Raw genomic sequence first — 12,722 nt, 5'->3', positions numbered from 1 at the left:
AAATACCACAGACTGGGTAATTCACAATCAACAGACATTTATTGCCTTGCAATTTTGGGGGCTGGGAAGTCTAAGATCAAGGCACCGGTATCTGGCCTTCTTGCTGAGTCACCACAAAGCAGAAAAATGCTGTGTCTTCACATGGCAGAAGGCAGAAAAGCAAAAGAGGAAAAGAGGGAGAAGGGAGACGCAGTCAACATTTTGTACAGCATTCTCCCACCCATGAGGTCACAGCCCTCATAGCTTAATCACCTCTTAAAGGTCCCACCTCTTAACTACTGTGACACTGGCAATTACATTTCAGTATGAGTTTTGGAAAGGACAGTCATTCTATACAAAACCGTAGCAGCTTTATATCAACCTAATAATATACATGTCTGTATGTTATGTGTACATATTTTTGGGGGAAGCTTATAAAATACTGCCAATTATTGGAAGTTTCAAACTGAGGGCAGGTGACCATATGACAGAAACCATAAGCTGAGGCATTTGTGTTGAACAGGAGGTTACAGCATCTCATTGTTTCCCCAGTAACTGCTGTGGATCGCTCCCTCAGCGGGATACTAACAGGTGTCATAGAATAAAAGAATTTCTTGATGAAGTATATTTGGAAATGCTGGGATAAATCTCCATTTTTGAAATCTATCATGTAATTAATATTCCATCTCACAGTTCAGTGATCTGAGTGTACTACTTGTTGTTCTTTTATCTTATTTTAAACTTACCCCTTCCACGTTTCATTTTTAGCTTTTGCTGTGGCGTGGCACCTGGTCTCTTTCTAGAAGGAAAGTTCAACAAACAGCACAGTTCTGGACGCATTGTATTGGTTTGATGCTTCTACCTGGAACAGGTATGTAAATCTCCAATACATGATTACTGCCACTTTTGAATCATAACTATGGATGTATATTCATTCCTGTGGATTACTGAGAATGGAATCTGCTCTGAACGATTAAATTCATGTGTCAGCGATGACTTTTGTCTTTTCTACTTAGAAGCGTGTGTTTATATTTTGGCATCTACAACTCCTGAGGACTACTTCATTATCTTGGTTATATGATAAGCTCAAATTAAGAATATAGCCATTCAAAGAGAGAGGAGAAAGTCTGCACTTATATGGTTCTGAAAATAATAAGATTTATCCAAAAATCTATGGAAATCAAATGATGAAATATGACTGGTACTCTGGTATGTTTTAAGTGTAGTATCTGTAGTCCAAAATTCTTACAGAAAAATATCAACTTCTTTCCCCGCCCCAAATTAGTCCAAGCTTAGAGAAAACTGTGTAACAACTCACGGGATAAAAATGACTACGTATATGAATTAATCGATAGAATTAAATCAATTAATTGACTACTCAAACACTAAGATTTTGTGACAGTTATTCCCTTCATGTATGCCAACATAAATATTACATAAAAACAAAAAATATGCTGTTTGATATTAATGTTTAATGAATTCTCTTGAAGGATATTCTGAAAGTAGATTCTCACTATATATAAATATGTCAGCCTGTAGCTTCTGTCTAATTCAGACTTACTTGGATGAGCACTGTTTGTGAGTATGTAACATAGATAGGTAGATAGATGGATAGATAGATAGATAGATAGATATAGACATAGGTATCTCACAACACCTATTACATAATATATGCATGTGTGTGTGTTTGTATATATAGTATGCAATGACTAAGGGATACTTTATTACAAGATTGATTGCTTACTTGTATGCAACTTTTTAAAATATTATTAGAAATATAGCAGGCTTGTTGAAATACTTGTACATATTTGAAAAAGTGCCCCATAAATTCTATTTTCAACAGGAAAGCTATGCAACAACTCACCTGCCTCTGCCTCCTCCCCCACCCCCATAGGAAGTATGTTGAAAATGCAGTTTGGGAAATTGGGAAGTAGCACAAAGGATAATTAATCAGGTCTGAGCTCAAGACCTAACTCTACTACTTAACAATGGCCTTGGGAAGGTTTCTGTACTTCCTTGGGAAGCGCGTTATTATTTAAATCTGAACAGGAGGGAGGGAGAGTGAGAGAAAGTAGATAAATTCACCTCAAATTGCAGTGTCCCAAATGTACCAGGTCACGTTTATTCTTACAGACATATGAAGTAATTAACGAATGTGTTTCTAAAGTTTTCCAAAGAGTTTTACTTTTACATTCTGTGAGAGTCTGAAATCCATGATTAGAGATTAATGTCCCTGATTTAAGGCAGAAATTGCAACTGGTCATCTACTTGTCAGATCCATCTTAGTTCATTTATTTTATTATTTATTTTGGGCCTACACAAATTTGTATGCATGATAACTAAGAAATTGCCAAATCAAAAAATCAGGACAGTTCACATAAAAATCTGGATTCCCAGTCTTCTCTTTCTCTGTAAATGGTCAGAAATTCTTCCTCTTAATTTCTGCGTCTAACCCATCCAGTCCTTCACAGTCCGCTCTGAGCCCATAGGTCTCAACCTTCACTGTGAAGAGATACTGGTTCTCCAGCTTCACCGCAGAAGATTAAATCAACACCTCTCAGGGTGGACCATGGACTTCAGAATTTTTAAAGTTCTTCAAATTATTCCATTGTGCAGTCACTGCCCTAATATCTTCCCTTCTCTTTGTGTAAAAACATCCCCCGAGTCCAAGTCACATTCATCATTTCCTCATCTCACCACTCTTCTCTGATAGTCCCTAAATCATCTTATTTCTATTCTTGTCCTGTTCAATCCGTGCTTCATCCAATAGCCAGAGTAATTGTCTTTATAGAAAACATCTGGTTGACTCCTGCTTCACCATCTTCAACAATAATAGTAATAATATAATAATTTAGGGTAATCATTTATACTTAGGTTGAATGAAGAATCTGACTTCAGTCTTTGTTGAAGGATTGAGTCATTGAAGCATTAAATTTTAGGAGCAAATGGAAGAAGACTACAAAAGCTGTAGCAGTACCTTCTGCTTGGTTGTCTTCTCCCAGAAGTGACCCATAGTGATCCTTAGGCCAAAAGTAATTCACAAGTATAGAAATAACAGACATTGCTTACCTATCCCACAGATTGCCACCCAATCAGGGTCCTGATTGCACCTTACATAGGATCAAAGGGATGTTGTAATTTGGTAGTGACACTACAATAAGATTAATTTTATGTCACAGCTACCAAAGTGTATTAAATGTCTCTCCTTCCTAAGTTGCATGATTCAGCCAACAAAATTTGATATGGGTGAATTTTTAGGCAGAGTAACAGAATTTGGTGTGTGTATGTGTGTGTGTGGTTGGAGTGCTTATAGCTGAGGTCTTTTCTCCTTCTGCTCAGACATGTAGATGACCTTCCTTCCCACTAAGTAATAACATTTTATTTGAACTGTGGAGGAGACTTTTTTTTCTCCTAAGTGACCTTATAAACCATTTGTATTAGTTCGTTTTCATGCTGCTGATTAAGACATACCCAAGACTGGGAAGAAAAAGGGGTTTAATTGGACTTACAGTTCCACATGGCTGGGGAGGCCTCAAATCATGGTGGGAGGTGAAAGGCACTTCTTACGTGGCAGCAGCCAGAGAAAAATGAGGAGGAAGCAAAAGCAGAAACCCTTGATAAACTCATCAGATCTCGTGAGACTTATTCACTATCACAAGAATAGCGCGGGAATGACCAGCCTGCATGATTCCATTACCTCCCCCTGGGTCCCTCCCACAACACGTGGGAATTCTGGGAGATATGATTCAAATTGAGATTTGGGTGGGGACACAGCCAAACCATATCACCATTGTTTTAGCCACTGAAATCTTTACTGTAGACTCTTATGCCCGTGGTTACATTTCCCATTGGAAGGGAAGAAGGTAGGGTGTCATAAGAAAGTTTTCTTCAGAAAAGATACCTTTGGAGGTATTTTAATTGGGATTTATAAAGACATTGATAAATTCAAACCACATTGAAACTAAGTGGAAATTTGGGTCTGTGCCAACATCCCTGGTGCATGGCACAATCACTATTTTATCCTGCCTTCAACGTGAAAACGTCACTGTTTACACCATCAGTGTAAAAAAGATCAGTGAAACACTATAAAAAAGATCAAGCCCCTATGTTTAAAAATGTAACTAAAAACATGTATATGACATTCAAGTAACTGAGACCAATAAAGACGTTATAAATTAGTCTGGGTACAGTGGCTCATGCCTGTAATCCCAGCACTTTGGGAGGCCAAGGTGGGAGATTCAGTTGAGACCAGGAATCGAGACCAGCGTGAGCTGAACGTGGTGACATCCTGTCTCTAAACAAAAGAAATTTAAAAATTAGCCTGGTGTGGTGGTGCACACCTGTAGTCCTAAATACTTGGGAGGCTGAGGTTGGAGGATGGCTGGAGCCCAGGAGTTTAAGATGACAGCGAGCTATGATCATGCCACTGCACTCCAGCCTGGGAGCAATAACTGGTCTCAAAAAAAAAAAAAAGATGTTATAAGGTGTTGAGTCAACATGTGAGGCATGGTTACCTTCTTTATTCTAAATTATTTTCATCAGCAAAGCTAAAGTGTGTTTGCAGATCTAATTTATCCAAATAATATGCCTGTGCAGAGCTATTCTGTGTTTAAAAAAACAGTTGATCTTTTAAGCTTCATCTTAAATATTTATTTTGGGATAAAAATGGGGGCCAAAATACAGAGACACACAAACATACACACACTGAGCATCTCTAGAGGCACATTAAGGAACAGTGTTTATTAATGAGATGTCTTTGTGTTTCCTTTTGAGATCAAGATGGACTGGCCTTGTGTACAATTCTTCTCCTTCGTGAATAGAGCTGTAATGAGGTCACAGATTCCTTTCATGCCATTTTAGGAATTTCTTTGAAAGGATTCAGGCAGCGATGTCCCTTATATGTTACAGTTGTACATTAGTAGAGGCAAAGCTTTTCATCTAATGTAAAGCACCATTTTTTTCTTCTAAATTCCTTATATTCTTGAATGTCTGGGAAAATTAAAATCTCTGAAAATTCCATCATTTTGCCACTACCTGGAAGAGCTTTTGGGAGAGAAATTAATAGTATCTGAAATTAACCTTGGATTAAGCTTACTTCATCTTGAATTTTCTACTACTTGTTTTATTCGCTATTAACTCCCTTTAATCAGAGAGTTTCCCTAAAACTGACATGCTATTGGTTAGGATTCATTAAAAAAAAAAACTGATGTAAAATATAAATATGCCCTCTGTTTATTATATGGCAGATACAACATAGACACTTGGTAATTTTGAGTTGATTGTTAAGATTTGTATTATTTTATGTTAATACAACAAATGCTTCAAAAATACATGTTTGTTAATGTCTACTTACGTTATAGCAAAATTTTTTTGTATCTGTTATTTCTCTGGCACCTTTTATTGACTTTTTGTTTTTAATTGACACATAATAATTGTACATATTTATGGGGGTAAAGTGTGATGTTTGGATACATGTGTACATTGTATAAAAATTTAATTAGGCTATTTAGCATATCATGTCACCTCATTTATTTGCAGTAAGAACATTCAACATCCTCTCTTCTAGCTACTTTGAAATAGACAATACAGTGTTGTTAACCACAGTCACCCTACTGTGTTATAGAACATCAAGACTTAGTCCCCCTTTTTAAGCATTACTTTGTACACTTTGTCCAATGTATTGACTTTTGGGTGTGATTATTTTGGAACAAAAGATGTATTCTCCGAACATCCTCAATGCTTAGGCCATGTTAGACTTTGGTGAATATTTGTGGAATGAGTAAATGAATAATTCACATCCAACGCATTTTTCTTTTAAACACAAGCAGATGAAATTATACCAAAGCTAGGAAGTGACTTAACCAATGAACTAGATACATGAAGTAATGAGCAATAAAAATGGTAATTCATCAGATTAGAAGACTATATCTGGTGTGCTCTGCTGAAGCAGAGAGAGAAAGACATCGTTTTTAAAGGATTTGGACAAAGTCAAAGGGCCAAAATAGCTAATACTTTTATTAGCAGCTCATCTAGATTTTATTCAGGCATAACTGCCCAAACCTTTTCTTTTCACCATTATTTTCATCTTTAAAGTCTTTTTTTTACTTTTTTCTGCCGTATTAAGGAGCTGTGCTAGGTCTAAAGATTCCTAATTGAGGCCTCTTGTCTTTAACAACTTTGCTAGAGTCATGTGGACAAACATTAAGAGATAAAATTCGACAGCATCTCTGCAAACTCTAGTCTGGTATAGAAACAGCTCTACTTGTGAACAACTGAATAGCTTCTGAAGTTATCCAGTCAGGTAATATATTACCTAAGTAAACTTTCTAAGAAGCATTTGGATCATTCTCTTGCCTCTATTTTTCTATGAAATCTCTGACTTTTCTTGGCAAAGCTTAAACCCAGTTAAAGATGATATGCTATATATTGCTTCACTTTTGCATTTTAGAAAAAAAAAAGATGGTCCAAAGCAATAGGATGATCTTAGCAATAATATAAGCTTTTCACATGTCAAATTATTTTTCTCAGCAATTGTGAAATTTCACTTTGAAGTTAAATTACATTCTCCAGTATAACAACATACTGTGCCTCAGGGAATAAGTAATTCATGTATTTAGGATTCCTAACCCATATTCCCATATAGAGGAAGATTTTTTAAACAAACCAATTTTTTACCAGAATAAAACCATGGGTGGTTCAGTGGTAGAATTCATGCCTGCCACCACAGAACAATTAAGTAAGTTGTTTCCCCTTTAATCTGCTTGACTAATTTGCTGTTACAGGGCACTGCTATGGCCCAGTCCCTGGATGAGTCCCCTAACAGGTATTGATGCAGACTTTCTGGCATGCACAGGACAGTCCCCCACAATGAAGAATTATCCAGACCCAAATGTCTCAGGGATTGCCTTAAGGATGATACTGGGTAATCCCTGAAAGTTTACAAATGCAAATAAGAAAGGAAGGTGTATGGGCTGGGCACAGTGGCTCACGCCTGTAATCTCAGGACTTTGGGAGGCCGAGGAGTGCGGATCACTTGAGGTCAGGAGTTCGAGACCAGGCTGGGCAACATGGCGAAACCCCATCTCTACTAAAAAATGCAAAAAAAATTTGCCTGGCACGTTGGCGCTAGAACCTGAGAAGCAGAGGTTGCAGTGAGTGGAGATCATGCCACTGCACTACAGCCTGGGCAACAGAGTGAGATTCCATCTCAAAAAAAAGAAAAAAGAAGAAAAAAGAAAAGAAGGAAGGAAGGAGAGAGAGAGAGAGAGAGGAAAGAAGAAAGGAAAGGAAAGGAAGAAAGAAAGAGAAAGGAAAGAAAGAAAGAAAAAGAAAGAAAGAAAGAGAAAGAAAGAAAGAGAAAGAAAGAAAGAAAGAGGGAGGGGAGAGGAGAGGAGAAAGAAAAGAAAAGAGAGGACGGCATATGGGGAGAGGATGAGAATTTTCTGGGACAGTGGATGGAGAGAGTGAGATTGGAGATTGGAGGGAAAAAGATAAGAATAGGGGATGTTTGTAGATGAACCAAAAGGACCTGTGTGAGGACATGTATTTAAAAGTAAACAAAACAGAAACAAAAATAAAATCAGCAGAAAAACCTCTCCCTTACGTCTTCTTCTGTATCCTCTCTTGCTCTAGCCCCACTCAACATGTCACTGGAATTCCCTGTTCTTTAACCTCTGCCTACCTTCTCTGATTTCACAGGGCATTTTGGCTCTAATGAATATCACGATTCATGACACATGTAATGGCTTTGTCTTATTCTGCAACTACGTTTCTGTTCTCCCAGCCACAGAACTCCAGCCGGGACCTGGGTGGCTCTATAATTTGAGGAAAGGTATTTAAATTCTCTGAGCTTCAGTTTCTTCATCTGTAAAAGTAAAAATAGTCATATATTCTTCCCAGGAGTTTTGTGAGGAATAAATGAGTATCTACCACAAAGCAAGTACTTCTTAAATATCATATTATCTCCCCAATTCACTATTAGTGGCAATTCATTGGTTTTCTTACAAGAAGAGGGTTGTAACCCATAGTCGTTTGTATTCTGCCATGCACTTCTCCAAACATTATAGTACAAACAAAGCAATAATGAAAAGTTCCTGCTCCTCTTGTGCACTGGGTTGTGGTACCTCTCAAAACTGTGTTCTGGACCGGGCACAGTGGCTCACATCTGTAATCCCAGTACTTTGGGAGGCCGAGGTGAGCAGATCACCTGAGGTCAGGAATTCGAGACCAGCCTGGCCAACATAGTGAAACCCCATCTGTACTAAAAATACAAAATTAGCTGGGCATGGTGGTGTGCACTCGTAGTCCCAGCTACACGGGAGGCTGAGGCAGGAGAATTGCTTAAACCCGGGAGGCGAAGGTTGCAGTGAGCTAAGATCATGCCATTGCATGCCAGCCTGGGCAACAGAGCAAGACTCCATCTCAAAACAAACAAACAAAAAATAAAAACAAAAAAACTGTGTTCTGTCGTTGACTCCCTGTCACTGCCTCCTGCCATTGTTGCCTTCTCATCTCAACTGAATGATGGGCAACAGAGCAAGACTCCATCTCAAAACAAACAAACAAAAGACAAAAACAAACAAACAAAAAAACTGTGTTCTGTCGTTGACTCCCCATCACTGCCTCCTGCCATTGTTGCCTTCTCATCTCAATTGAATGACTCTAATATGCTCTTTAAAAGTCTCCTTCATGATCTTTCTACCATCAGTTTTGTCTCACTTTAATTTCTCCTCCGCACTGATTCCAGAGTAATCTATAATTTTAAAAATATGGACTTCCTGTTACTCAATACCTTAAAAACTCTTGGTTCCATGGTGCCTATAGGCACTTTGTTCTATAAACTTATCATAAAACAGCAGAGTTTTTATGGGAGCTCATCTGAAGCTGTTCCCTTCTCTGAATCCTATGTTCCACTGCTCCAGTATTTTATGATTTTCTGGGAATTATCTAAACAGTATACTTGCACGTGCTGCTCATCCTGCCTGGACTACATGGAACCCTCTTTCCTGGGAAATTGGTGCTCACCTTCAAGACTCAGATCCAGTGTCACCTGTTCAGTGATGCCTATCCCTGCTTCTGCTCACCTTTCCCTGGGCAGAGTTAAAAGTTCTCCATGTTTTTCCCCAGAGCCCTTCCTTCATATTTATGCAGAATTCACCACTCTGCATTATACTTTATCAATTTCATTTATTGCTACTCCTCAGACTGCGAGTTCCTTGAGGACTGGAATCCCCACCATATTCATCATAGCACTATGTCCCTAATGGCAGTGCAAAGTGGTCACTGAATAAATGCTTTCTTGTTGAATTTTAACGGATCCATGAATTTCTTGATTTATCATCATTTTACAGCTAGGGAAATTATACAATCAACTAATTTGCTCCACATTCTGGAGCATTCGGAAAGATCAGCAGAGAGTTTCATTAAATTGAACTGCTACTGACTGCCCCGTTCACCTGTTGGAAGAAAGTTCAAATAGAGAAAATGTAATACACCTGCTTCCTAAGATTTTAATAGCTTTAATAACAGGGAATGGCATTCAGTTGACTTCATATTATTAACATAAGTGCTTAAAAATGTATGATGCTCTCTTAAGAAAAATAACTATTACTTAATGTCAAATGTTATCCATTCATTCAATATGTATTGATTGTCTTAATATATGCAAGATTATCTATTACATTATTATTTTATTGATACTATATTTTAATAATGATAAAATAATCATATGCTTAGAAAAATAATAAAATGGTAGCTATGTCCTTTGATGTCCAAGAATAATTGATCCATTTTTACTAAGAATATTTGTACAAGTTTTATATTTGATGTATCACTTTAGTTTATTAGTTAATAACTTATTTTAATGGCAGCCCACGCCACTTTGTAACTCTGGTGCTGGTTCAGAGATTATTCATTAGTATGATTTATACGTGATGATATTCCAGGGCAATATCATGTAGTATTGCTAATCCATTGTTATTTTTCAGAGCATCATGGTCTTTCTGAGTGAATTAGATCATATTGCTAGTACTTAGAAATACCAAAATTAATCATTAACTTACTGCATAGTTAATTCCATTCTTTTTAAGTTTCAAACTCTTTAACATTGAACAAATTTAACAAATTTGCCATATGTACATTATGAGGTCATAAAAACATGCCTTTATTAATATAAATGTGACATATTTTAACCAGGGACAGTTAAGAAAATATTCATTAGAGTTTATAAACATAGCCACGTGCTGCATAATGATGCTTCAGTCAAAGGCAGACCACAATACAACAGTGCTCCCATAACATAATAACTCCATATATTTACCCTACTGTTTCTATGTTCAGATATGTTTAGATAGCACAAATACCATTGTGTTACAATTGCCTACAATACTCAGTATAGTAATATGTTGCATAGGTTTGTAGCCTAGGAACAATGGGCTATCCCATATAACCTAGGTATGTAGTAAACTATGCCATCTAGGTTTGTGTGAGTACCCTCTATGATGTCCACACAATAATGAAATTACCTAATGACACATTTCTTAGAACATGTTAATGTCGCTAAGTGATGCATGAATGTATGTTCTTACCACCATCAAATACAACTGCTCTTAAATGTGTCATGAATACTGATGTTTCATATTAATACACAAAACTTCTCTTAAGGTAGTTGCCAGCCTGAAAAAAATTGGGAGTTTTGATATTTTGTTACTTTTTCTTTTAATATATTGCAAGGTTTTTCACTGATCTATTTGCAGAAGGAAAAAAATACATACATATATAATATACACATATACATACACATGTATTATATATAACACACATGCACATATATGTATTATATAATCTATTATTAAATAATATATAATACATATATACACATATATATGTATATGTGGTTATTTTCTATATATGTACATATAGATATTTCTGTGTGTGTGTGTGTGTGTGTGTATATATATTCCCATTAATTTAAAAGCATTGTTTTGGGTTTTACATATATAAATATGTATATAAATATATCATATATAAATATATTTACATACCATATTTATAAATATATTATATTATATATTATATATTATTCAATATAATATATATTATATATGTGTAATACAATATATATTTACATATATTCCCATTTATTTATATAATATATATTATATGATATTATGTATTACTCGGTATAATATATAATATTATACATAATATATTACTCGGTATAATATATAATATTATATAATACATTATTCAATATAATATATAATATTATATAATACATTTATATATTATATTTATATATTTTATTTTTATATATTATATATATTTATGTATGTATATATAATATACATTTCTAAATTCTTTTAAGTCATTTTGTATTCTTAGGATAGTTAAACTTGCCCTGCAATCTTATTTATTTCCTTTCTTTTCATATACAATGAAAGCGTATATGACTTTGGCTGCAGTATTATGATAAATTCACCATTGATTAAGTCATAATTAAAGATTGCTATTCAAAGATTCAAAAATTAAAGATAGTAATTAAAATATACTACCTTCTTTCTAATACAATACTACTACATTTATTTACAAATTCTCTAACCCTTTCTATGGGAGTTTTAAATAACAATTAGAGTAAAAATGTGATTTGTTTTAATGTTAATAATCACTAATCTTTTTTGTTGAAAAATATAGGATGAGATTTTTCTCAGTTTACTTTTTTTTCAGAGAAGGATTCTGTACTGAAATTTCAAAAATGTAAGATGCAGGAGGATAAGGAACCAATTGTTGCCTTAGCTTTGAGTACTTCCTTTGTGTGCGCAGAAAGTCTTACATTCAGATTTAGGCTATCTAAATGTTGCTTGCATAAAGGAATGAAAAAATGAATAAAAATGTAAATTTATCTAAAGTATTTTTTAATGAGTTAAAAGGATTACAAAATAACAGGGTTTATGAAATAGATTTTTAATATTGCTGCACATTAGAAAACATACAGTTATGCCTCAAATGTATTCACTTATGTTGGAGGAGGGATTTCCTTTACTTCCACAACTTTGCACTATGTCTTCAAAGAGTTTGCTTTCTCTTTCTCAGAGATCCTAACAGTGGGATATCTATTGACTACATATTCTGTGCCAAACATTCTTTTAGGCATTGATGCTAACACAGCAAATAAAAAGTAAAAGCCTGTGCCTTTCTGGAGGTTATATTCTGGTAGAGGAAGGTGGAAAGTACTAGGATACACATGTAGATATTCAGTGTCCAGGGTACGGATTTCAGTCAGCAGCTGTCCAGTTAGGGGAGATTTGGGAATACACCATGTTATTTTATGCCAATTCAAAGCCTGGGAAGAGGCAAGATTGCCCACAGAGAGCACATGAAGTGAGAAGAGATAAGAACCCTAGGACTGCCCATGCTTCTGAGCCCATAACGTCCCAGAACACGCTTAAAGGATCACTTGACACTAAAACAGAGAGAGAGAGACAGAGAGAGAGACAGAGAGAGAGAGAGAGAGGCAGAGAGAGTTGTTGGGTAGAGTTCTCCTTTTCTTCAAAGGCAATACATTCTCCTTCTGCCATACCATCCAGAATTTCATGGATTCACATTTCAATTTATTTCTCCAACTTTGTATGAGAACAAGTTTTTGGAGATATAATACCTGAAATTTCTTTTCTTTTATTTATTTATTTTATGTATTTATTTATTTGTTTTTGAGACAGAGTCTCTCTGTCACCAGGCTGGAGTGC

At 35.7% G+C, this 12,722-nt stretch overlaps 1 protein-coding gene across 7 annotated transcripts in view; it reads left to right on the top strand.

The window, feature by feature from the left end:
- Positions 1 to 12,722, top strand: part of CHRM3 (cholinergic receptor muscarinic 3) — a 521,055-nt gene that overhangs the window by 286,035 nt on the left and 222,298 nt on the right. For all 7 annotated transcript variants that reach the window (XM_054522448.1, XM_054522365.1, XM_054522278.1 and 4 more), the window contains 1 exon segment: positions 748 to 850. The gene's annotated coding sequence lies outside the window, so the exon portion shown is untranslated.

Source organism: Pongo abelii, chromosome 1 (assembly GCF_028885655.2).
Source record: "Pongo abelii isolate AG06213 chromosome 1, NHGRI_mPonAbe1-v2.0_pri, whole genome shotgun sequence".
Classification (NCBI taxonomy): Eukaryota; Metazoa; Chordata; class Mammalia; order Primates; family Hominidae; genus Pongo; species Pongo abelii.
This window is presented reverse-complemented; position numbering and strand designations above follow the sequence as displayed.